Source organism: Equus asinus, chromosome 26 (assembly GCF_041296235.1).
Source record: "Equus asinus isolate D_3611 breed Donkey chromosome 26, EquAss-T2T_v2, whole genome shotgun sequence".
NCBI classification, from domain to species: domain Eukaryota; kingdom Metazoa; phylum Chordata; class Mammalia; order Perissodactyla; family Equidae; genus Equus; species Equus asinus.
The window spans coordinates 40,536,375-40,562,383 of NC_091815.1; the positions used below are offsets into that span (position 1 = coordinate 40,536,375).

The 26,009-nt window shown below is 46.3% G+C and overlaps 1 long non-coding RNA gene across 1 annotated transcript; it reads right to left on the reverse strand.

Annotated features, from left to right (window-relative positions):
• Positions 1-4,239: 4,239 nt before the first annotated feature.
• On the reverse strand, positions 4,240-25,271 carry LOC123281344 (uncharacterized). The gene is made up of 4 exons (XR_011498571.1): positions 25,144-25,271; positions 22,632-22,741; positions 20,078-20,490; positions 4,240-10,938 (listed from the first exon to the last, which is right to left on the reverse strand). It is a non-coding gene; the product is annotated as an uncharacterized lncRNA (long non-coding RNA).
• Positions 25,272-26,009: the final 738 nt, after the last annotated feature.

Consider the following 26,009-nt stretch of genomic DNA (forward strand, 5'->3'; position numbering starts at 1 on the left):
CCATGTCACAATCCAGCCCAAAGCCCCAAGTGGACTCATACGTTCATATTCGAAAGAGGAAGATCGTGTCCTCTGGGTAGTGGGGGCCACAGAATCTCCTTTGTGGGGGAGCTTGGGGGAAGCAACGTTTTGCAAAAAAGTGGGAGATTAGGAATAAATCTTGAAGCTTCATTAGCTTTACCTTCTTGACTCTTATGATACCTTGTTGCAAAAAAAAAAAGAAAACAGACAATATTATTACTGTGTGCAAGTAACTTTATACATAGAGTTACAAAGTAAGAAAAATGAAATTTCTCCCATTGTCTTATACTTTTCATTTATGTAGGGATATTTTTCTGGAAGTCAGAGCAAAGAGTATTTAAGGATCACTAATTATGTGCTGGGCACTGTCATCGGTGTCCAGCCATTCCAAGCTATTGCATTAGAAAATGAAAGAAGGCATTTTTCAGCCCACGAAAAATCCGGGAATAATTGCAGCCTGTGGTATCCATGGAAACAATCAGCAAAACAATCTTAATTGACTCAAACACCTTTTTTTTTCACCCTTTGGAAGAGGGCATCTTTTGAATCCCGAGCATATTGTGTGGTTTCTGAGAAACCCACCTCCTTTTCCTGCTCATTAAATGCCAGTGTACATACAGACTGGATTCCCAACATGTGTTAATCGTGGATTTAAGGAGTGTTTTATGTCACAGCTTGGGCTGAGGTCCCCTGTGCACATGCTTGGCCTGGGGTGATGTTCTCATGGCTTCTATTTGGAGAAGGAATTTCAGCCCCAAACCTCTGCCCTTATTTGAGACCTTTGCCATCTTGAATCATGTGTATCTCACTGAAATCGATCAGCGGAGGCTCTCTGTCTTCATGGCAACCCCCTTCCGTCTCGGGTGCATCCTGTCCCCCTAGACGGCTTCTAGGCGCGGGAGCATCTCCCTCCACAGAATCCTGGTGTCCCGTCCTCTCCAGGCACAGAGCAGCCTCTATGCCGTCCCCTCCCTTTTCCTCCTCACACTCTGCTCTCAGCCAGCATGTTTGGCTCACATCAACGGTGTTGCTAGATTACACAGAAACGGACAATTTTCTCTACCAGCAATTTGCCTCTGGCTCATCACTCCTCTTAGGAGATAAACACGTTTGAGGGACAGCTCTTGAGAAGGAATCTCACTTCAGTTTCCTCTTAACAAAAGCATGAGGTTTCTTCTGTTGAAATCACTCCCTTCTGCCGCTGTGCCCACTGCCCTGAGCTCTCCGTTGCATGTGCATGAGACCCGGCTCTAACGCAACCAACATGAAACCTCCCAGATCTCTTTACATCTGCATTCAGAAAGCTACGGGTTTTCCTGTCTGGTTTGCTGAATTGATCTGATCTCGAGTCCCTCTGTGTGTTAAAATCCTGGCTTTCCCTTCCTCTCACATTAAGGCTACATTCTTGAAGATGGCCAACCCAGGCACGCTTTTATTTTTTCCCTTAATTTTCATTGCAAAATTAATTCGTGTACATTGTTCATTTTTTGAAAGTCAAATAACATTGATTTCTGCACACGTGAAATAAACAAGGAGAAAAGGGAAAATCCTTTAGAGTGGCAGAATGCAACCAATATTCTAAAGATATTTTCAATATTTTTCCTAGAGACCACCCACATCAGAATCTCCGTGGCAGGCATGGGGCTGGTTAAAAATGCCAGAGACCTGGGGAAGCAACCCCCCCACCGCACCCCACCCCGCCACCAATAGCGCTCTTTCCCTTTGCCTCATTTCGTGATTTTTGTCATAGTCATCAGTGTCTGAACGTATCTGGTTCATTCGTTGCATTTGTTCTCGGGTTCATGGTTAGTCTCTGGCTGACAGCATCAGCCCTGGGCACCGGGATCCTGGGCTGTCCATTTCTGCCCTGCGTTTCCAGGCCCCCAGTGATGCTGGGTCATTTCGGATGCTCAACATACGTGTTTTTAATGAATATAGGATGTGTCGGGTTATTTTACATATGTACATGTTCTCTGTCTCAATAGTGCTTATAGAATATGTCCTCCAGGCATGCCTGAATATCTGCCAAATACAATACAAAGTTATCTTCTGTGGCTTTTCTGGAACCAGAGAGAAAGAATGGAAACTTCATTGTCCATAGGAGGAGAACTGCGTAGGTCAATCTTGGTGTCTCCACACAATGGAAGATTCTGCTACAATCAAAAGAAAATGAGGGAGCTCTTAAAATACTGACAGGGAGCAATGCTCAAGACGTATTGTCACATGAAGAAGGAAGCAGGTCAAATCGTATGTACTATCATTTTGTATAATGTGCAAAGACAAGTATGCATAGCAACACATAATATGAGAATATAATTATGCATAGTAACATATGCATAATAATTTTGCATAAATGTGTATGTAACACTCAGCTTTGGGGTGGTACCTCATGAATTGGTGTTCTGGGAATCGTCCCTGGAGAGGGGACATGGGAAAGAACAAGTGACCAGGGTGGAAGGGAGATCTCTTTTTGTTCTGTTTAGCACTTTTGTGCTTTCTTCAGAATGGGTCAGTCAATAAGCAAGCATAACTATAAAGACAATAACGATTTAGATGATATTAAATAGGAGTTCTGTTTTATAAGGCGGGCTGGAGGTTAACATTTATATGATACATGCATTAAGGTTTTGCAAACTATTATTTCAGGGTCAGGAAAGAAAAAAAATTAACAAACAAGATAAAATTGTTTAAAGTTTTAAATCATGGAAAAAACATAAAAGAAAATTTAGAAAGTGATCTTCAATAAGCAGTTGGAAAAGGAAATTTTAAAAATACCAATTACAGGGCCAGCCCGGTGGTGCAGCAGTTAAGTGCACACATTCCACTTTGGCAGCCCAGGGTTCACCAGTTCGGATCCCGGGTGTGGACATGGCACCACTTGGCAAGCCATGCTGTGGTAGGCGTCCCACATATAAAGTAGAGGAAGATGGGCACGGATGTTAGCTCAGGGCCAATCTTCCTCAGCAAAAAGAGGAGGATTGGCAGCAGATGTTAGCTCAGGGCTAATCTTCCTCAAAAAAAAAAGAGAAAAAATACCAAGTACATTAATATCCAAATATATGCAATACCTAGTGCAAATATAACAAAAGATAAAAAAAAAAGACTGCAAAACACTGCTGAGAGAAATTAAATAAACAGTGAGACATATGCTGTTAATAAGTTAGAAAACTTGATGATGATAGCATGGCTGTTCTCTTGAAGCTGGTCTTACAATCCCAGCAGTATTTTTTGTAGTAATTGACACTTTGATTCTAAAGTTTATATGAAATTACAAGAGATCTGGAATTGGCAAAAAAAAAAAAAAAACAGTGGGCCAACCCCCATGGCCTAGTGGTTAAGTTCACAAGCTCCATTTCAGCAGCCTGGGTTCACGGGTTAGGATCCGGGGTGTGGACCTGCACTACTTGTCAGACATGCTGTGGCAGCAGCCGGCATACAAAATAGAGGAAGATTGGCACAGATGTTAGCCCAAGGCAAATCTTCCTTCACAAATAAACAAAAAAAAATTTAGACTATTTACTTTCTAGGCTTACTATAAAGCTACAGTAATCAAAACAGTGTGGTGTCAGCATATGGAGAAACACAAAGATTAATGGAGCAGAATGGAACACAGTCCAGAAACTCATCCACGCACATGTGGTCAATGGATTTTCGACAAAGGCACTAAGACAATTCAAGAGGGGATGGAAAGCCTTTCCAACAAATGGTGCTGGAACATACATATAACTTAATTCAAGATGGATATTAGACCTAAACATAAAAGCTTTCTTGAAGAAATCTTAGAAGGATATCTTCAAAGAAGAATAGGCAAAAATTTCTTAGATAGGAGACAAAAAAGCTAACCATAAAAAACCCCAATAAACTGGACTATATCAAAGCATGCATCTCTATTCACCAAACTACGCCCTTAAGGAAACGAATATGTAAGCCTTGTTTGTAATACGCACGTCTGCAAAGATCTCATAACCAGACTATGAAAAAAACACCTACCACTCAATAATAGACAATGCAATTAAAAAACAGACAAGAATCATGAATTGACACTTTAAAAAAGAACATAGATGAATGGACAATAAGCACATCAAAAGATGTGCAATTTTGACCAACATGAGATGCAAATTAAACCCAAAATGAGACATTGTTTCACAATCACTATGTAACTGGCAACAAACACAGGGTCTTTTTACCTATCATTCCAGAGGGGCCAAAATAGCAACTGAAACGCCAGGCTTAGGGCAAGGGAAGGGGTTTATTTCAGGTGATGTCAGTCAAGAGATGAGAGTAAGCCCTCAATTTAGTCTCCTCAAAGATGTGAGGCAAGTGTTCTTAAAGTTTGGGAGGAATATGGCTGCTTGTAGGGGCAGGGGAGCCTGTGACCTAGCTGGTTGACACCTTCCCACCAGCCTGCATCTCGCCTTGTGAGGCTGCTTACAGGCAGGGGCATGGCCAGATAAGGGAATCCGCAGGTGGACATCCTTGGTTGTCTGCCTCCATGATGGGTGGTGGATTCTGGTGTCAGGAAGCTGAGGAGTTGGGGTCTGGGAAGCTTCAGTTTCTTGATATTCTCTGGACATCAGTTTCCCTGTAATAAACTTCAAGAACCTGTAATTAGCCAAAAGTTCAGTGTGAGCCCAGCCTGAGGCCACCCAGGCTTTTAACAATTTGTAACTTCTACTTGTGTTGTATGTGGGGTGGGAGACAAAAGTGAAAGAAACTGGTGTTTACACATGAATATAACTAGAGAAGCGGGGAAAGGGGATGGGTGCTTTTGGTTTTTACCTCATATATGCTGGGTTCACTGTAGGGGAACAGATATCAGGGCCAGCATCAACTACAATGGTTAGGGTAAAAAAGACTGAAAACACCAAATGGTGAGAGGATGTGGAGCAATGGAAACTCTCACACCTCATAGATAAAAGTGTAAAATGGTGTAAGGGCTTTGGAAAAAGTTCTGGCAATCTGCCAGAACATCAATCATACACACAACCTTTGACCCAGTCATTTCACTCCTGTGTATTTCCCTCAAAGAAATGGAAACCTATGTCCATAAAAAGAGTGATACAAAAACATTTATTGTAGCCTTATTCATAATAACCCAAACTGGAAACAATACAAATGTCAATCAACAAGAGAAGGGATGAACAGATTTTGACATATCCACACAATGGAATGCTACTCAGCAATGAAAAAGCAACAGATTACTGATAACTGTCATAAAGGTCTCAGCTCCAACGTCATTGCCTCAACATTCCCAACCCACCCCACCTAAAAGGTTCCCTCCACCCTGGTCTTTCTCATCATATTACCTTATTTTATTTCCTCCATGGCACTATTTTTAGAAAGTGTCATTTTTATTTTTGCATTTATAGTTACTTACTCTGTCTCTGTCTCTCACACACACACGATACTGAACCTGAAGCGAGTTTGCTCACCCATTGCACAGCAAGCCAATCTCTGACACCGGGTGTGGTGGAAGAAAGTAGGAATTTTATTTTTGCACAGCACTGAGCAAGGAGAGAGGGCAGCTAACGCTGAAATCCCAAACTCCCCAAAAAGCTAAAAGGAAGGGTTTTTATTTGGGGTCTCAGGTAGGGGAGGGAGAGCATATGGCCTTGCTGGTGGGAGCTTTCCCACCAGCCTGTCTTTGGCCTTCACACTACTTGCAGAGAGGAGGGAGCCCGTGACCTTGCTGGTCAGCAGCTTTCCCACCAGCTCGTATCTCTTTGCAGTGAGGAAATAATCCAGGTGCTTGTCCTTGGCAGTGTCTGTCTCCATGGAGGATAGTGGATTCTGGAGGCAGGAAGCCAGAGAGTAAGCAGGGAATGAGTGTTTTGGTTTTAACCCCATATATGCTGGGTTTAATGTGGGGAAACTGATGTCAGGGTCAGTATCACACACACACACACACACACACACACACACACACACACTGGAATTTAATCTGAATTAGATCAGGTATCTTTTTTTTTTTAAAGATTGGCACCTGAGCTAACAACTGTTGCCACTCTTTTTTTTGTTCCTTCTTTTTCTCCCCAAATCCCCCCAGTACATAGTTGTATATTCTAGTTGTAGGTCCTTCTGGTTGTGGCATGTGGGATGCTGCCTCAACATGGCCTGATGAGCGGTGCCATGTCTGCACCCAGGATCCGAACCGCGAATTCGAAACCCTGGGCCGCTGAAGCAGAGAGCGCGAACTTAACCACTCAGCCACGGGACTGACCCCAGGTCAGATGTCTTTTGATCTTGTGACTGGCATAAAGTTGGTCCTCAGTTAAAAACCAACCAAACAAAAAAGGCATGTTCTTGGAAGGTAGATGTGTGTGGTTTCATGATTAATAAGTCACAGGAAATGCACAAAACTTTAATCCCAGTGTCTCCAATAGTGCCTGATACATATTAGGGCTTCCCTAAATATTCTTTTTTGTATAGAAGAATAAATAAGTGTTGAAAAGGTACACTATCAGCTTTACACCAATAGAAGCTGCTCAACTAAAATCTCGTTTCTTCAGAGGTCTGGAAAGGTCCACACAACCGTTTCTTTGCTCTTCTGTAAATACACTATTCAGCATCTTATCTTAACAATAAGGACTACATGTTCCGCTGGGGGATCTCAGGTTCCCCAGCTGGCTGGTGACCAGCGCCTCTGCCCCGTGGGGCTCCACCCCGCTGTGAGGATGGGGCACTCAGGCTGTCCCCACAGGAAGAGTAGCAGGAACAGGAAGGAGACGGGCCCGGATGCAGCTGAGAGAGCCCTGTGACTGGAACTTTTGGGCCCTGCTAGCTGGTTTTCCTTTTCAAATAACGATATAAAATCACCTTTTAAAATAACGTTGTTCACTAGGATAAAATAGTTGCAGGGTTGATATTCTTAACGTACAAAGAATTCTTAAAGATTTTGGGACAGAAGACAAAGAACGATGGGAAAAAGACATGAACAGACAATTCACCAGAAAAATTATAAAAATGATATAAAAACAAGTAAAATTAAATTAAAATTTTAAAACAAAAATAAATAAAAAATATAAAAATAAATGTAAAATATTCAAACTCACTCATAATAAAAGAAATGCAAATTAAAATGATACTGAGATGCCCATTCTCACCTATCAGATTGAAAAAAGCTTGAAACGTATAAACATATGGACAACACATCATGTTGGTGAGGTTGGGGCGGGGGGTGGGGGGGGGAGGAATGGGCGCTCTTGTTACCGCACCAGGTTCGTTTGTGCCCGATGCCCAGAAAGCCAAACACCAAGACGATGAGACTGCAGCAGAGAGAGAGTTTACTCACAAGGCAGCCACATGAGGAAGCGAGAGCATAAGCCTCAAATTCGCTTCCCCGAAAAGAGGGACTCAGGGATATTTATGGGATGGGGGCAAGGTGGTCTGAATTGTGGAGAGAGATGATTGGAGGTGACGAGAGGTGAGGGAATTGATGATCTGCCCAAGTGTAGTCAGACCTCATGCCGCTTCATAGGACACATGTTCACACTGGCGGCGTTAGCATGATCTGAGGGTAGAACTTTTAGCCTCTTGATGTCAAAAGGTCGCCTATTGGACAACTCTGCCGGCCCAGTTGATGAATTGCTGGTCTCAACTGGCCTCAACTGGCCTGGAGCGGACAAGGGGTTCTAATTCCTGAAAACCGATCACATACCCATTACCATGGTGACCCAGGCTCCAGGGAGATTTTATCTATAGCAGCCTAGTGGGAGCCAGACAGCACATTGCCTAAGCAGCCAGTTAACGAGTGGGTTAAACAGCTAAAAACTGTAATCAGTAATCGCAAAAAGGAAAAAAAACTTTAGTTCCTAGCTACTTAACCATCACTGGCTAACTCTGCTGGTTTCACTCTCATCCACAGAGTATACAGTCCCTCAGGGCAAACCTCCACGTGCCTGCCCCTCTCCACCCAAGCACCTCTAGAAATCTACCCTGAGGAAACAGCTCTGACAATGGGAAAATACATTTACACAAAGTAACTCATTGCAGGATTGTTTGCAGTTGCAGACGATTGGAAACAACTTAAATGCCCATCGTGGGGCATCTGGGGAGGGAGAAGTAACATCTAAAGTTGTTTGAAGGCAACCCAAGTTCCAAGGAGAAAGTATTTTATTAACCTGGGAAATAGTTAACATCTTGTGTTAACCTGTACAAATGAGCTCTGTGCGCCTTTTTTCTGTGCTTTATATCTCATCATGAAAAATGTTATGGAAATTTTAAAAAGTTTGTGAGTGATCCCTTGTTGTAAGAAAAGACAATCCTGTGACATCTGAAAGAAAAAAAAAAAGGTGACTATTTGCCTAGTTTAAAAGGTGGACGGGGCTCCTGTTGGAGCGTCTTTAGAGGTTGTGCCCTGCCAAGAATCACGACTCAGGAGGGGTGAGTCATTTTCCAAATTATGTGACTAATGCAAATGGGCAGGGATGAGCTCAGGTTGCAAATTTGCAAGTGAAAGTGGCTCTTAGCAGTTCTGTAGAAATGTCATTTCGGGTGGGTTTTGAGACGTGACATTTACCACTTAAATGTCAACCTCTTAGACGAGAAAGACACAGTAGAGCAGCAATTACGGGGAGGAAAACACGCACCAACTCCCGAACAGGGCGCGGGTTGATGGGAATAGCAAGGTTTTAAACGTGCGCTTCATCAAATATATATTTTCTTCTCAATATACTGAATAAACTTTCATTTATTTTTAAAAACAGTTCAGAACCAGGGTGATACAGGCCACATTCTGGATCTAAAATGTCTTGGCCCTGAGCTCATCATAGTATCTTGAGAGGGAGACAGGGAGCCTCAGACAATGTTAGGAACAGTCTAGAGACTGACCTAAGCACAAAGGAGTGACCGAGACACATTCAGGGATTCCTGAGATGACCCAGGCAGATGTTCTCAAATGCACAGAGCCAGGGGTGCCTGTGCTGTCCAGGTGCAAGGAGACCTGGATGCCTTCGGGTAACATGTCTCTGCCCAGACCTAAACTTTCACCAACAAGCTTACTCACATCAGCAGAGTTTGTAACAACAAGAGATTGGACACCCTAAATATCCACCCACAGGTGATGGATTAAATAAATCGTTGTGCCTCAAGCAGTGGAATACTATATGGCCACGAAAAAGGAGGAAGCAAATCTCTGTGCACTGCTCTAGACTGATCACTAACATACATCACTGTGTGGAAAAAAGTAAAACACAAAACTTTACAAACAGAACATTAAGTTTTGTTAACAAGGAGAAAAATATAAAACATACTTGATCTGCTTACCCAGAATCTCTACAAAGATACACCCAAATCTGGTACCTCTGGTTGCCTCAAAGGAAGGGAACTTGGTAGTTCGGGGATGGAGGATGGAAGGAAACTTTGCAATAATTCTTCTTTTACATCATTCAAATTTACTATTATGTGAATGTATTAGCTATTCAAAAAATCAAGATATTTTTTTAAAAAGTAGTACCGGCCTCCCAGGAACCTCTGCCATTCCCTCCCCCAGAGATAATCACTATCTTGACTTTATAATAATAATTTCCTTGTAGTTTCACCACCTGGGGAAGCCATTGTTCATTTCTGTCTGTAAAGTTGTAAAAGTTAAAAGTTGGGCAATCTGTTTTCTTTTTTTCTTTTCTTCACTCCTCCACATCTCCCCCTTCCCTCCCATTTATGGTAAGTGAAGCTTTTTCTTTTCCACCTTTTGTGGGGATTCAAGTTTCTCTCTCTCTCTCTCTCTCTCTCTTTTTTTTTTTGTGAGGAAGATTGGCCCTGAGCTAACATCTGCTGCCAATCTTCCTCTGTTTTTACAAGATGCCATCACAGCGTGGCCAGACCTGTGGTGCCAGGTCCACCCTCAGGATCCGAACCTGCAAACTCTGGGTTGCCAAAGCAGTGTATGAACTTAACCACTACACCACTGGGCCAGCCCCTCTTTCTCTCTCTCTCTCTTTTTTTTAAAATTTAATTGTGGTAAAGTATACATAACATAAAATTTACCTTCTTAACCATTTTAAGTGTACAAGTTCAGTGGCATAAAGTACATTCATAATGTGCAGCTGTGACCATCATCCCTCTCCAGAACTCTTTGCATCTTGCAAAACTGAAACTTTGTCCCCACTAAATAGTAACTCCCCGACCCCCTCGACCACCCCCTGGCACCCGCCCTTCTGCTTTCTTTCTCTGTGAATCTGACTACTCCAGGAACCTCATGTAAGTGGAATCATACAGTATTGGTCCTTTTGTGACTGGCTTATTTCACTGAGCGTAATGTCCTCAAGGTTCATCCATGCTGTAGCATGTGTCAGAATTCCTGCCTTTTGAAGCTGAATAATATTCCCTTGTGTGGATGGACCACACTGTGTTTACCCATCCATCCATCGATGGACCCTGGGTTGCTTCCACCCCTTGGCTCTCGTGAATAAGAGGTCACTCACGATTTCCTTCCTGGGATACACAAGAGTGAACAGCCATGTGAAGATGGCAACCGACATTTGCATAACGAGTGAAGAGATGAAGGAGTGAATCATTGAACAGTGAGAGGAGATGCCTGTCATGCCTCAGACACTTGTACAGCCACTAGAAAACTGTGACTTCTGAGCCTGCAGTGGCCCAACACATCCTGATTTGGCCCTTCTGTAAAATTGTTGCCTAAATTTAACCATTTAACATGCGTGAAACACAGGCCTGGGCCACTGATTGAAGTCTCGAGTCCGTGCCTCGGCTCCGTAACCCCAGTCAGGCCAACTTGGGGGTCCACCCTTGCTGAGCGTGCCATGGAGCTTCTTCCCCGAGCTCTCTCCCCGCTGAGGGGGATGGAGGCAGGCTCAGGGCGTTGCCATGGAGACAAGCGCCACAGCGAGCGGGGCCGGTCTCCAAGGTGAAGGACAGAAGCCGAGTCCTCAGCAGTGTGTACGAAAACACTGTTATTTACTGTAAAAAAAAAAAAAAGAAGAAAAGAATTGTGGTTTGAAATAAACACACACTCAAAGAATAGTTCTTCAAGGTCATGCAGGAGAATTGTTGATGGGAAGGAGTGAGAAGGGAGCGGGAGAGCTGAAGGGCAAGGGAGCAGGTGTGGGAGGAGATTTGTTTCTCCTTCACGGCTCATTTCTGGTTAAGGTGCAAACGTATCGCTTCTTCTAAAAATTAAAAACGATATGAGCAAGCTTATCCAGAAAATTTTAGCTACTCACATAAAATTCTGTTAGAGTGCAGTCTTTCAGCTTACACCAAGATTATCTCCAGATGAATTAAAGGCATCTTTAATCATCATGCTGTGATTATTAAAATAACCAACCAACCAGCAACAACAAACACCAAAGTTTTAATTCTTGGGAAAAATAAACCAAGGAGCAACTTAAAGTAGTGAACATCCTCAAAATACCCATTGTAACTCAAGTAGGAAACTGTGAATTGCCTTAGTATATAGAGAACTCTAAGAAATCAATAAAGTATCTCAAGAGAAAACAATCAATTAACAAGAGAATCATGAGAGAAATGCAAACACACTGGAAACTCCAGTGAGCAATGGGCATAGTAAGAAGAATGGAAATATCGTGCGTTGTGGGGTGCTATGGACGGAATGTCTGTGGCCCCCTGGAGTTCAAATGTTGAAGCTCTAAACCCCAACGCGATGGTATTTCTAGGTGGGGCCTTCGGGAGGCGACTAGGTTTAGATGAGGCTGTGAGGGTGGGGTCCCCATGATGGGATTAGTGCCCTTATAAGAAGAGACAAGAGAGAGCTTCTCTCTCTCTCTTTTTCTCTCTCTACCATATGAGGACACAGCAAGAGGACGGCCATCTGCAAATCAAGAAGAGAGTCCTCGCCAGACACCGAATCTGCCAGCACTTTGATCTTGGACTTCTAGCCTCTGGAACAGTGAGAAATAAATCTCTCTTGTTTGAGCCCCCCGTCTGTAGTGTCCTATTACAGCAGCCCCAGCAGACCGAAAGACGGAGAGTCAGAGAAAACTCAGTGCTCACGTATTTCCATGGAGGGTCCACCCGGGCAGCCTCATGGGGTGGTGGTTTCATAATATAGATCAACTTCACCCGACAAGAAAACAATTGCATGCAATTTGACTCAGCACTTTTTCCTCAGGAAATAACCAGTGCACATAGATGTGGGCAAAGACTTCAGTGTGTCACAAGCAAAATAGAAAGAATTTAGAAAGAATTCTGCGGTGGGCAGACTAACAACCCCCAAAGATGTCCACATGTTCGTCCCTGAAACCTGCGCACGTGGCAGCTTACACGGTACAACGGACTCTGCAGATGCGACACAGGGAAGGGTTTTGAGATGGGGAGATCATCCTGGATTTCCCGGTGATGGTGGTGGGGGGGGGGGGCGCAAGGGAATCGTAGGGGTCTCATAAGTGACAGAGGGAGGCAAGAGCACCACAGTCAGAGAAGGAGATGTGATGACGGAAGCAGAGGTTGGAATGACTGGGGCCACCAGCCAAGGGACGCCGGCACCTCTGGAAGCTGGAAAAGGCAAAGGAGTGGATTCTCCCCTGGAGCCTCTGCAAGGAACCAGCCCTGGCGACACCTGGGTTTTAGTCAAGTGAGATTGGTTTTGGACTACTGACTTCTAGGACTGTAAGATAATAAATTTGTGTTGTTTTAAGCCATTGAGTTTGTGGTCATTTGTTGCAGCAGCCATAGGACATGCAAACAAGTCCAAACACCCATGAATGGAGAAAAGGTTCGCTAGAGGGTGAGGTTTTAAATCTAGGGATGTTCTAGATGTATATTTATTAATATGGAAACCTGTAGGTAACAGACCAACATATACGATGTAACTATGAGAGCTATTGTCGAAATAAGTAGCAAACCAGTCAATATATGCAGATACAGTAATTGCAACAGTTTCTTTAAGCCTCAGTAACTCTGTGTGTGTGTGTGTGTGTGGCAGGGGGCTCATCAGTTGGCATGGAAACCACAATTAGCAGGGGAGGGAAGGGCTGAGAAAGCCCCAGGGATGGGAGTGTTGCAGGCTCTCCAGTGAAGAGGTTCACAACTGGACCTGGGCTGCAGGATAGCTGCAGATGTGTTTACAAAGCAAATCATGAAGTGCAGGGTCAGCGCCGGCAGCGCATCTGGCGTCCTTGATGGCAGCGTCTCAAATCGGGAGATAACCTCTTCTAGTTCGTTGGCTTGTTGCAAGAATTGGATGATGTTTGTAAAGCATGTGGCCTGTTTCTGGGGTGTCAATGGTGACGGGTAGGACATAGAAGAGAATCACGTGTGTGGAGTGTGTTGGGGGGCTGGGTAAAGGGGCACTTCCCTGGGGCTGCCTCTGTCCAACGGAGAAAATCTCCTGGTTAGAAACTGGCACTTCCTCCCACACTGTAACAGGAATCTCTGTGAGCCCACTGTCTGTCTGTCTATCTGAATATATGTATGATTTTTTCCACTATTTATTATTAGCTGAATTACCTTTTTTTAAATTTCATCCTTGTTACCTGTTGTTCTCCATCTGCTCCAGTGTGTTCCCTGAAAGTAGATCTTTCCATCTTTAATTCACGGAACTGAGCTCTATCCTCCCCTTCCTCAATCCTTTCACTCTAAGTCTGTCCCTGCCTGAGGGCTGGACAAACGCAGGCTCGCTCTATCTCTTCAGCACCTTCCCAGAGTTATAAAGAGGCCCCTGACGCTGCAAGGACCTCATCACCCCTGACTTCTTCCTCTCCACCCCTCTCTTCATCCTGTCCATCACCATACCCTGCTGCTCCACCTCCAGAGCACCCCAAGTCCATTTCTCTCCATGGCCGGCCACAGTCTCTCCCTCTGATGAACACAGCACCCTCCTGGTGGATCACTCTGCTTCCACGCCAGCCCCTTCACTATTTTCTTTCTTTTTAAATTTTTTCTAACATTTTTATTTAACCCAAGAAATCCAAATACTACCATTTCAAAATATAAGCCACATCACAATGATGATTAATATCTCTTCCTTCCTCTGCTTTGTTCTGAGTTTTGAAGTCTAGTGTGTGCTTCTCTGCTGCGGCACATCTCTGCTTGAAAGCTGCATTTGACCAGATGTACCTGATGTCAGTTAAGATTCCCTAAGATTTACGGTTGCAACAGAGGTTTTGTGCAGCCAAGTTGTCCAAACACACCTTGAAGTGTTCCCATAACTGAATCAAGTGTCATTTCAGAACTGAAATTAAACTTGTTCAAATGGAGTCAAAGACGGAATCCCACCCCGTCATTGCCCAGCTGGGTCCCACGGCGGGGCCCACCGGCAGGGTGTGCCTCCATCACGGAAGCTCTCCGTGGTCCCATCCAGCTTTCAGCAACTGTGAATGTAGCTGCTATAAACCTTTGCCTTCATGTTTTTCTCAACATAAGTCCTTCTTTATAGGTCACATGTGGGAAAGCTGGGTAGAGTGGCAAGTGCGTGTTTGATTATAAAAGAAATTGAGAAACTTTTCTTAGTGGACGTACCATTCCGCATTCCACCGGCAGTGGGCGACAGTCCCAGTGGCTCCAAGTTCCCCGCAGCCCGTGGTGTAGTCAGTCATCGTCACTGCGCTGCTGTCGGGGTTGTTTTGTGGTGTCCCACAGTGCATTTCAGTTGCATGCACTCAGGGATAGTGATGTGGGACACCTTTTCAAGTGTCTCCTTATGTGGACAGATTTTTGGGACCCGTCTCGAATCTAACCAGCAAGCCACACAGGCTTTAAGTCAGTACAATAAAATCCATGCTGTGCTGTGAAGCAGCCAGGTGTCTTCAGCCTGTGTCAAATGACCTTGTGACCCCTCATCTCATGACTGAAGACGCCAGCAGGATGAATCAGCAACAGGAAGAGATAATGGGTATCTCGCTCTCACATTTCCCAGCTGCATTTCTTGGAGATTAAGGTAATAAATAACGACTCTCGTCCTTGCCTCCCTCCACACAGACAGCGTCAGCATCTCTGAACTTGTCTGATGTATAACCAAGGAATTCTTGTTTATGTATCATTCAATGTATAAGCTAAAGAAAAACCCAGATGTACTCTATCCCTTTTTAAAAATCTAGTTGTAAGCTTTTTTCTTTTCCTCTTCCCTGCACGTACACTACTTTGTGAAAAAGATACACGCTGCACCTAAACTCAACCCCTCGGAGCGGTTCCATCAGAGCACTCTGCTGGACTCTCTGGGGTTCAAACTCCTCACGCTGATTACTGAATAAACCCCTTCACTAGCGTTATCTACACTCTTTATTTCTGTCGACACACTTAGATCCTCCATGGAAGTATCTGTTCAAATCTTTTTTTAATGTGGAAATTTTAATCTTTTAATAAAAATTGTATGTACAGCAGGATGATGTGAGGTGATATACATAGTGAATGGATTCCTACAGTCTAGCTAATTAACATAATTGCCATTTTTTGCATGTGATGAGAGCACCTGAAATCTACTCTCCTAGCAAATTTCCAGTGTTCGCCACAGCGTTATTAACTATTGTCATACTGTACATTAGACCTCAAGGCTTGTTCATCCCACGTAACTGCAGCTCTGTGCCCTTTGACCCACACCTCCCGCTCCCCAACTTCCCGCCCTTGGTAACAGCATCCACTCTCTGCTTCTATGTATTTGACTCTTTTAGATTCCACATGCATGTGAGATTGGCCGTTTATTTTTCTTTCTGTGTCTGGCATATTTCACTTAGCATGATCTCCTCCAGGTTCATCCGTGTTGCCTCAAACAGAAGGATCACTTTCTTTTTTAAGGCTGAATAATGTTCCATTGTATCAATATCCCACAATTTCTTTCTTCATTCATCTGTCTACAGACACTTAGGTTGTTCAGGTCTTTTGCCTGGTTTCTGATTGGGTCGTTTGTCTTTATCCAGAGGTGTTTTAGTTCCTATCTCATTGCTGATTTTACAAGTAAGTAAACCAAAGCACAGAGAGGTTAAGTGACTTGACTGAGAATGCACAGGTGAAAACTAGAAGAGCCAGGAAACAGGAACTCAGCCCATCATATGGGTAGAGAGGACAGCAGAGATGCCCTTACCCCTTTGGACTGAAGTTTAAGAACATACATACAGTCATTCCATGTTCTGAGAAACAGCTCCAAACAATGTCCTGAAGTCTGATTATTCAAGGATCTCCAGTGGCCTGGCTGATATCCACCTCAGGGCCTTTGCACCTGCTGTTCCTGCAGCCAGGAAAGTCCTCCCCCTGGACATTCCCTTCTCATCATTCAGGTCTCGGCTCCAATATCACTGCCACAGAGGGCCATTTCCAGATCATCCTAACGAAAAGATCACACTCCCTTATTTGAAATTCTCCCTAGAACAGATTCCTCTCTGAAACCAAGGTTTTGGTTTGTTAATTTACTTATTAATTGTCTTTTTTTTCTAGGAGAATTGAAGCTCCACGAGGTCAGGTAGCCCATCTGTGCTGGACCAGGTTTCTGCCTGGCCTGGCCTCAGCCCTGTCTCCCCACTCCTCTCTCTGAACTACTGAGCATTTTCTCTTCTGCAGACGCACCGTGTTCCCTCTCACCATACTGCCCAGCAGAAGAGACAAACAGCACACACTTGTGGAGTGAAATAATGAAAATAGCAGAAATGAAGTCTGGGAACGGACTGTTTTTAAGAAATTGTCAACCAACAGGTTAAAGTCACACAAATTGCTTCTCCTGAGAACACACATGCTGTTTCTGTTCAACTTCTTCTCCTTCTCTGGTTCCAGGAGAAAGTCCGTGTCCAATATCTAGTTAGTGGGAGAAGGTTCCTGCAGCCCCCAGCAATGAGACGGGGTGCAAGAGGCAGCCCCCAAGATGGTCCCCTACAACTCTGGCCAACTGGTATCCGTGTCCTCGTAGTCCCTCCCTCGCTGATGAGGCTGTGCAGCCAAGAGGATATGGCAGAAATGACACTGTGTGACTTCAGAGCCTTGGTTGTGGCTTCCACCTTACTCTCTTGGGCCACCTTCTCGGGGGGAGTCCAGCTGCCATGTTGGAGAGGCCACATGGGGAGCAGCTGAGGCCTCCTGCCTTCAGCCAGCAGTGACTCACCAGCCACCTCCACGTGCCATCTTGGAAGTGGATCCTCCAGCCCCAGTCAAGCTTTCAAATGACCACAGCCCCAGTCAACATGTTGGCTGAAATCTTAAGAGAGACCCTGAGCCATGACCATCCAGCTGAGCCACTTCCACTCCTGACCCACAGAAAGTGAGATGATAAATTTCATGTTGTTTGGAGCCACTACATTTTGAGGTGTTTTGTTACGCAGCAATAGGTGACTGATACACCAGCCTGTCTCCAGAACCTCCAACATTGCTCTTCCAAGCCCACACAGGTATCAGAATACAAAGCTAAGTCCTCCCAATGGCCTATGCAACTTTAAGCAAGCTGAATCCCTGACGCCTCTCTCCTTTCACCTCTGACCCTTCCTCCCCTTATGTCCATGAACTTCTGGGCATGCTCCTTCTGGGGGGTTTGGCTTTGCCATGCCTCAGCCTGGAGCCCTTTCACTCAGACACCCTCATTTCTAGCTCCCTCGCTTCCTTCAGGACTCTGTTCAGATCCCTCCTCACCAGCCCCTCTATTGCGTCACCGTGTCCTGTTTTTCTTCCTGGCCCTAATCAGGGCGTGACGTAGCATGTGTTTGTTCATGTTTGCTTTCTCTCTCCTCTCGCTAGATTGTAAGATAGGAGAAGGTGTGAAGACTGCCCCTTTGCTTTGCTGCTAATGCAGAACAGCCTGAACAGTGCCCGGCATGCTCACACATTATTGGCTGGATGTTGTAGATTACGGATGGCTACAAATTCCTGGCTGCTCAAGAAGTTTCTCAAATACAGGCTTTGTGACCTGTTTTGGCCATTCGAATGCACAGAAGGGACACCGTGTGACTTCAGCTAGGCCTCAAGAGACCTCGCAGCTTTCTTTCCACTCCTTTGGAACCCTCAACCTGCCGTGCTGTGAGGAAGCTTGGTCTAGCCTAGAGGAGGATGGGAATGAAGCTCCCAACTGAAAGCCAGCACAGGCGCTACACAGGGAAGGGAAGACATCTTGGACCTCCCACCCCAATGGATCCTCTAGCCAAATGAGGCCACACAAGCAGGTCCATGCAAAACCCAGGCACAGAACCACTAGCGGACCTGTGGAATTATGAGAAAAAATGAGTTGTTGTTTTCATATGCCACAAAGTTGGGGGCAGCTTGTTATGCAGCAAGAGATTACGGATATGCTCAATAACATCTTCCTTCATCTGTCCTTGGCCCCTCCAGTCTATCTCCACACAGCAGCCAGAATGGTGTCTTGGAAGACACATCTGCTGCTGTCACCTCCCATCTCACTTAAAGCAATTCAAAGGCTCCCCATTGCTTTTAGGATAAAGAGAAACAGCCAGAAATGGTGAGGCTTTGCAGGCCTCAGCCTCTCTCATTGTGTCCAGCCTCATCACTTTCCACTCCACACTCCAGACCCTCTGGAATGTAATCAGTTCAGTAAAGTCTCCATATTCCCTCCTGCTGTGGTGCATTTGCACACGCTGTTCCTCTGCCTGGAATGCTCTTTCCCACACCCACACCTAGTAACACCTGGGCAGCCTTGAGACACAGCTCCAACATCACTTCCACAGGGAAGTCCTCCTTGATTTCTCTAAGACAGACCATCCTGCTACGAGTTCTCACAGCCCTGGGCACCTTTCCTCTGTTAACACTTACCATGGGCTGTAATTTTTTCGGATACACATCCATCTGTATTAGTTAGGGTTCACCAGAGAAACAGAACCAATAGGATATGTGTGTGTGTATATATATATATATATATATATATATGTACAGACACACAGAGAAAGACAGATTTATTTTGAGGACTTGGCTCACATGACAATAGAGGTTGGCAGGTCCAAAATCTGCAGGGTGGGCCAACGGGCTGAAGACTCAGGTTAGAGCTGATGTTGCAGTTCAGATCCACAGACCATCTGCTGGTAGAATTCCCTCTTTCTTGGGGAAGGTCCAGCTTTGTTCTACTCAGACCTTCAACTGATTGGATGAGGCCCACCCACACTAGGGAGGGCAATATGCTTTCTTCAAAGTCCACCAATTTTGATTTTAATCTCATCCCCAAAACACCCCCAAAGAAACATGTAGAATAACATTTGACCAGATATCTGGACACTGTGGGCCAGCCATGTTGACAAATAAAATGAACCACCTCAACATCCATCTCCCCTGCTATGAGGTAACTCCCAGCAGCTTGCTTTGGGCTCTCACAGCCACCATACTCCCCCATTCCAGTCTAACCTCCACAGGTGATTTTCCAAAATGTTAGCGTCAACAGCAACAACAGTGATTGATCTGATTACGAACATCCTTTATGTAAATGCTCCTGGCAGATCTCTGCTCCCTACAGAATAAACAGCATGGCCCACAAATCACTCTCAACTCTTCTGTGGACTCTGTGGTGGTCCCCAAGATTCCCACTTTCTGTGTATCCCTGTGAATCCCCATGGGTGTAGGTGGGACTTGTGAGTATGATGAGATCTCACTCCTGTGATTATGTTATGTTCTACCACAGAAAGGAGATTACCCTGGGTGGGCCTGACCCAAACGGGTGAGCTTTTAAAGGAAAAGCAGAGGGCATCAGAAAGGCACACTCCTGCCGGCCTGGGAGAAGAAGCAGCAACTGCCGTATTGTGAATCGCCTGAGGGAGGCATGTGGCACGGAACTGGGGGCAGCATCTGGGAGCTGACAGCAATCCCCTGCTGACAGCCAGGGAGAGAACAGGGCTCTCAGTCACACAGCTCCAAGAAATGGATTCTGCCCACAACCCGTCTTGCTCTGTGTGTGTGTGTGTGTGTGTGTGTGTGTGTGTGTGTGCCGTGCACGCGCGCTTGGAAGGGAGCCTTGAGCTTAGAGAAAACCACAGTCCTGAATTACACCTTGATTTCAGCCTAGTGAGACCGTAAGCAGAAGACCCAGCTAACCCATACCTGACTTGCTGACTGGGGAAACTCTGAGATAACACATTTTGTGCTGTTTTAAGCTGTTGAATTGCGGTTATTTGTCACACAGCAACAGAAAACGACTACACCTTCCACTGGTCATCCCACAAATACTTACTGAATGCTGGCACAGGATGCACCCAAATGGAGATGCACGGTCCAGTGGATCTGGGACCACAGCCCTCTTGCCCGAGACCCTCACGAGGGGGGCTGCAGCTCTTGAGGTAGAATACGCGTTTCGGGGCCATTGAGCAAAGCAAGTTAGTTGTGGGGACCGGCTTGGTGTCCTGCAGATCTGGTCCACGGCCGAGCTCTGCTGCTTCTGGCTGGTGGCAGAACCCTCTGATCTCAAGCTATTCAATTGTTAAGCGGGGATAAGAACAGAGCCTTCCCCACGAGGCTCTTGAAGCGAAATGACTTGATCCGTTTCTAAAGTTCTCGGCACAGGGCCTGAGCTGCTTCTGCGCACGCCGTCGGTGTTCCCAGACGCCAGGGCATCCGCCGACTTCACTCACGTGTCTACAAACCCGCCTGTGAAGGCACACACAAATACACACAAATACACATGTACACACACAGCGAGACTCCCACACAGAAACACTTCTCATTCTAATACCTTTATTAGTGGGATGTGTTCAGTAAGCGTTTAATTGACACCACCTGGCTTCCAGACACCGCGCAGGGGCCACAGGGCAGAATGCTGCTTCCTCTGAAAATGATGTTGCGAAAGGACCAGCTCTCCCACTGTGGTTAGAAGCAGAATGTAGTAATCACAGTTTGCCAAACAGATGGTTAGTGTTACATTTTTGTGTTCTGGAAAGCGTTTTCTGCAGTGTGCTGTGTGCATCGTGCCGGGTCCCGGAGAGCCATTCCCGGCCTTGGTTACATGGCATCCGGCCTGGCCCTCAGCTCAACGGGAGCCCGTGCACCTCTGGGGAGCAGAGGGAGGGTCCATTGTGGCCACTGGCCCTGTGTGGAAGTTTTGACGTCTCTGCCCATCTGTGCCCATTCACCAGGGCCGAGCCAGGGGATGTGAGTCGGGCTCTCAGCTCGGGTACAAAATTTAAGTAGCAGGTGGAGGTCGGGGGCAAATATCTCAGTAATCGAGAGAAATAATATTTTAATGCCACCTTCCCTTAAAATTTCAAAACTAATGCCAAAAAATTGACAATGAGCCAAACCTCAACATTTTAATTGAAGACAGGATCTCTCAGGGTCGGGATTGGGGTGAGGTGAGGGAGGGTAGTCGTGGCAAAATGCTGGTAGGATCCTGTCCCGAGTAAAAATTCTGGTGTTGTGCACATCATGGATTTTTCACATTATTTTTTATTTTTAAAAAATTGCATTAAGAGCTGTCCTGGTGGCGCAGGGGTTAGGTTCGCATGTTCCACTGGCCCAGGGTTCGCTGGTTTGGATCCCGGGTGCGGACATGGCACTGCTTGTCAAGCCATGCTGTGGCAGGCGTCCCACACAAAAAGTGGAGGAAGATGGGCATGGATGTTAGCTCAGGGCCAGTCTTCCTCAGCAAAAAGAGGAGGTTTGGCAGCAAATGTTAGCTCAGGGCTAATCTTCCTCAAAAAAAAAAAATATATATATATATAGCATTAAAATAACATCTTGATTGTTGAGGTTTTTGGCTCTCCCAGGAATGTTGCACCCGAGGCGAACACCCACTCGCCTCCCCTAGTGACTCTTGCACTGTCTCTTGCTGTCTCGGTGGCTCTCTGGTCCTTTCTCTATCCCCACTGCAAGCAACACTCCTCTCGTCGGATCTGGCTCGAACCACCACGACAGCCTCCTCACCATCCTGCCTGCGCTGCAGTCTCGTCCATCTCGTGAAATGTCACCACCGCTTACCAAGCTGCTCCAGCTAAATTTGAGGATTAATTTTTCTTTCTTCTCTTTTCCCCAGAGCCCACGTCCCAACCATCCGAGAGTCCCCTAATTCACCTTCGTCTCCCCGGTCTAGAAATCTCCACACACCGCCCACTCTCCCTGTGCCCAGGCCGTCGCCTTTGGCTCCAGTTATTGCAACCGACTCCGACCGCCGTCCCACCTCTTTCCTGCCCTCTGCGCAGAGTTCCCCAGAACATCGGACGATTGCACTGCTGTCATTGCAGATGGCTCAGCTTCAAAGACAATTGACTTTTTCACCATAAAAAGGTTATTCTCTTATCAATTCTTTCCGTTTCATTCCAGAGGAAGTTTCTAGTAGGAGCTGGCATGCTTTCGACACCCTCATGGCTAATTACTTTCTAAACAAAGAAGAGTCGTGCTCAGATCCTCGGTAGGAGAGCGCCTGGCCCGAGGCTGTGCTCAGACCCTTAGCCTAGGCCCTCGGCCCCTGGGGCTGGGCGGCCTTGCACACCGGAGCACGTTCAGCAGCAGCCCTGGCCTCTGAGGACCAGATGCCAGTAGTGTGCCCCCCGAAGGCTGTGACAACCAAATATGACTCCAGACACGGCCAGATGTCCCCTAGTGGGCAAAGTCACCACTGGCTGAGAACCACTGGTTTAGACACATCTATTCACGTTGTTTTGTTTTCACTGTTCTTTTTTATTTGAATAAAAACTATATTTTTTAGAGCAGTTTTAGGTTCACAGTAAGATTGAGAGGAAGGTACAGAGATTTCCCACATACCCGCTTCCCCCATCCACACAAACCCCCCTTACCCACGTCCTCCAGGAGCACTGAACTTGTCCCAGTGGATGAACCACAGCGACACGTCATCACCACCCAGAGTCAGCAGGCTGCGTTCGGTTGGTTCCTGGTGTCGTGCATTCTGTGGGTTTGGACAAGCGTGTAGAGACACTTGTTAAACCTGTTCTGGCCTTCTGCTCCGCCTTTCCTGCCTCCAGAAAGGACCTCTAAAGGCTTCATGTGGAGTCCTAGGGTTCTCTGTACAGAGAAAGGCACTGAACCATGTCCCCGATTTTAGGAAAACCTGGATGTGTGTTGTAAAACCCTCATGATGGGAGAATAACGTGCTACAGGGCAAATTGGAGGGCGATCACGATGTCTCAACCTTCCTGCCCTTCCAGGGGAGCACCTCTAGGACTTATAAGCTGGGGCCATCAGGCCGCTGCTTCCATCTGTGACAAATACCACATAGCTCACGGGACAACCAGCGGCTCTTCACCAGCCGTTTGCCAGCAGCTGCCGGTGGTCAGCCCGCCCTCTGCAGCCTCCCGTGGGATCACGTGCTGCTCAGAAGCAGCTCGACCTGCTGGGGCCAGCACAGCTGTTGGGGGATTAGCTGCGAGTGAGGCCGAGCCTATGACAAATGGTTCAGATATGTCCACCCCTGGGAGGAGTGAGCTGGAAGGTTTGTACTGTAGCATTTGGCTTGAAAAGATGGAGAACACGTTTGTTTTCTGAGTCCTCAGAGAACCATGATGTGGACAACGCTGAACACACCCGGAGAAACAGAACACAAAACTCAAATTACATACACGACAAAGAACTGTTGGTTTGGGAATTTCTGCTCCGAGATTCCCTTCAGCTGTTTCCTGGGAATATATGGCCGATGGTTTCTGAGATGTTATGTTTATCACTCACAGTTCCAAAGAGGGGGGCTTTGCAATAAGATGATCACAGGAGAGAAAATATCTGAACACTGTGCTCCCCACGAAGGGAAGCCTGCAACCAAGGGGGCCAAAGATGTAATCATGGGTTTCATCAAGATTTCATTTTTTCCCCGTGAAACTGATAAGTATCTGCAGCCCCAGGTGTGCTGGGAATTTTAAGCGAGATTAAGATTAAAGATTAATCTTTGACATTAAAGATTGCCTCTTTCTGACTTTTTCCCAGAGGGCAGTGGGATTTGAAATAGAAGAATGACGTGGCCAGACATGCAGTTTAGAAAGGTTACTTTGACTTTAGGTGAAAGGAGTGTTGGCTGGGGACAGTGTGGTTGAAAAGTGTGAAAATGTACAAAAGCAGACAAAATAGCATAATGAAACCTCGAAAACTCAGCATTTCCACCATGCTCAGCTCATGCCTCCAGCACGTTGTCCACACACTCCCATCACACCACCGGCATCATTTTTAAAGCAAACCCCAGACATGATACCACTTCATCCATAAATATTTCAGTGTCTATCTCCTAAAGAGAAAGATTCTTCCGCAGAGTCGACTTCTGAACTCACACAAAGCCTGCCATTCAGTCACCACCTGCTATCGTCTATTGCAAAAAAGCAGGAAAAAAGAGCAGCCTGTGCAAGCATTTTTATCTAGATCGAAGTGATAAGATACACGACTGAAACTGTGCATTTTGGGGAGTTATCCAGTAGATATGGTATGAGCGGCTCTCCAAGTGTGATCACCCACTGTGTGCGGGGATTATGTTGAGCGTGCAGGAAAAACACAGGACGTGCTCCCCGCCCTGAGATACTCACAGGCTGATGGGAGAAACAGATTGACACACACACAATGCAACAACATGATGTGCGGCTCGCCAGGGCAAGATGGATTACACACTCTGTGCTCCAAACTGGCGGAGCAACAGTAATAAAATAAGCAGCCTCGAGAGCCGCAGGAATAGCTGGGATTTATTGGGCACTTACTGCATCAAGCACCCAGAACACAGAGCCATAACATCACAAGGAAATTAGTGAAAAGCTGGTGAAAACGGAATCTGGGGATACACTCTAGAGAACAATGACTGGCTTTCAAATGATTTTATGGTTTGGCTCCGGCGACTCTAGCATACTGACTGCTGCTCTCAGCCTGAGGATGACCGTTCCGCTCCTTAGATAGACAGCAAGGAAAACATTCCTTGGAAACCAGCTGGGCTATTTCATTTGGCAGAAAGTTCTACGGAAGACCAGCAGGGGTCTCCTCCACTGCCGATGCTTGTTTGAAAAATCGTTCGTCTTCTCTCCTCCCTGGTCAAGATGTCTCTCTCATCCGGCCCACGTTTTCCATTCCTGTTTAGACTTTTTCATCTCCACCCCTCATCCAAACTGCCCTTGCCTCCGCCTGGACCAGTGCAGTGGCCTCTCACTGGGTCTCTCTTCCTCCACTGCTGCTCTCCTGTCCTCAGCTCCCCTCCTAGCAGTCAGGGGAAGCAGGTAGAAAAGAAAGTACATCCACGTCCCTCTTTCGTTTGCTCCCACACACACACAACTAAAAGAAAAAATCTTTCAGCTCCAGACCATGCTCAGTCACACACAGCCCTCTTACCGTGGTCTACAAGCACCTGGATGTTCTGGCCCCAGAAACCTCCCTGCTCCAGCTCCATGGGCCTCGTTCAGGTCCCTGAAGAAGCCAGTCTCCCTGCACCCGCCAGCTCCCCCTAGAATCACTGCATTTGGACCTCCTTCCGACCCATCCCTCTGACTCCACCACACCCCGCTTCTCCAACCTAACTCTTGTGCTCCACCCTCAAGTCCCATCTTGGATGTCACTACCTTGGGAGAGCCCCCCTGACACACACTGCATGGCTCCCCTCTTCTGTGCCCCCCTAACAACCCTTCCCCCCCTTACTATAACACTCAGCACACTTTACTTTGCCTTCTTTTGTTTATTCTAAGATGCACTTCTTCTCCCCACGTTTTCACATCACTGAAATCAGGCTGAGTCTTGAATCCATGACGGTCATTTGTCAGTTGCCAGCCTTGTTCTCTTTCCTGGTGGGAAACGAAGACAGTCTTATCAGGAAGGACGTTCCAAGGGCTTAGAGGTTACCCCCAGGAGCCAGGGACAAAGGGACAAACCTTTCTTTGGGCGAGGTTAACCCTTTGCCCTGAGCGGCCCTGAGCAGGTGACATCAGCTGAGAGAGGAGGGCTTGGCCAGCACACCGAGTCAGTGTGGGACGCTCGGCCACCGGCGAGAGTAGATGGCGTTCCCCGACACGGGAGGCACAGATGCCAGGGTGTTCGGAGTTGTTAACATCACCCCAGACGGGTATTCTTCAACACATGAAACACGTGGAGCAGGGATGTGTCTGTCGGCCCCGAGCCGGCAAGCCCAGGCTGCTTCTCCTCCCTCCAGGAGCGTCATTACGCCAGCTGCCTTCACGCTTGCTCACCAAAAAGGAAGGTTATTT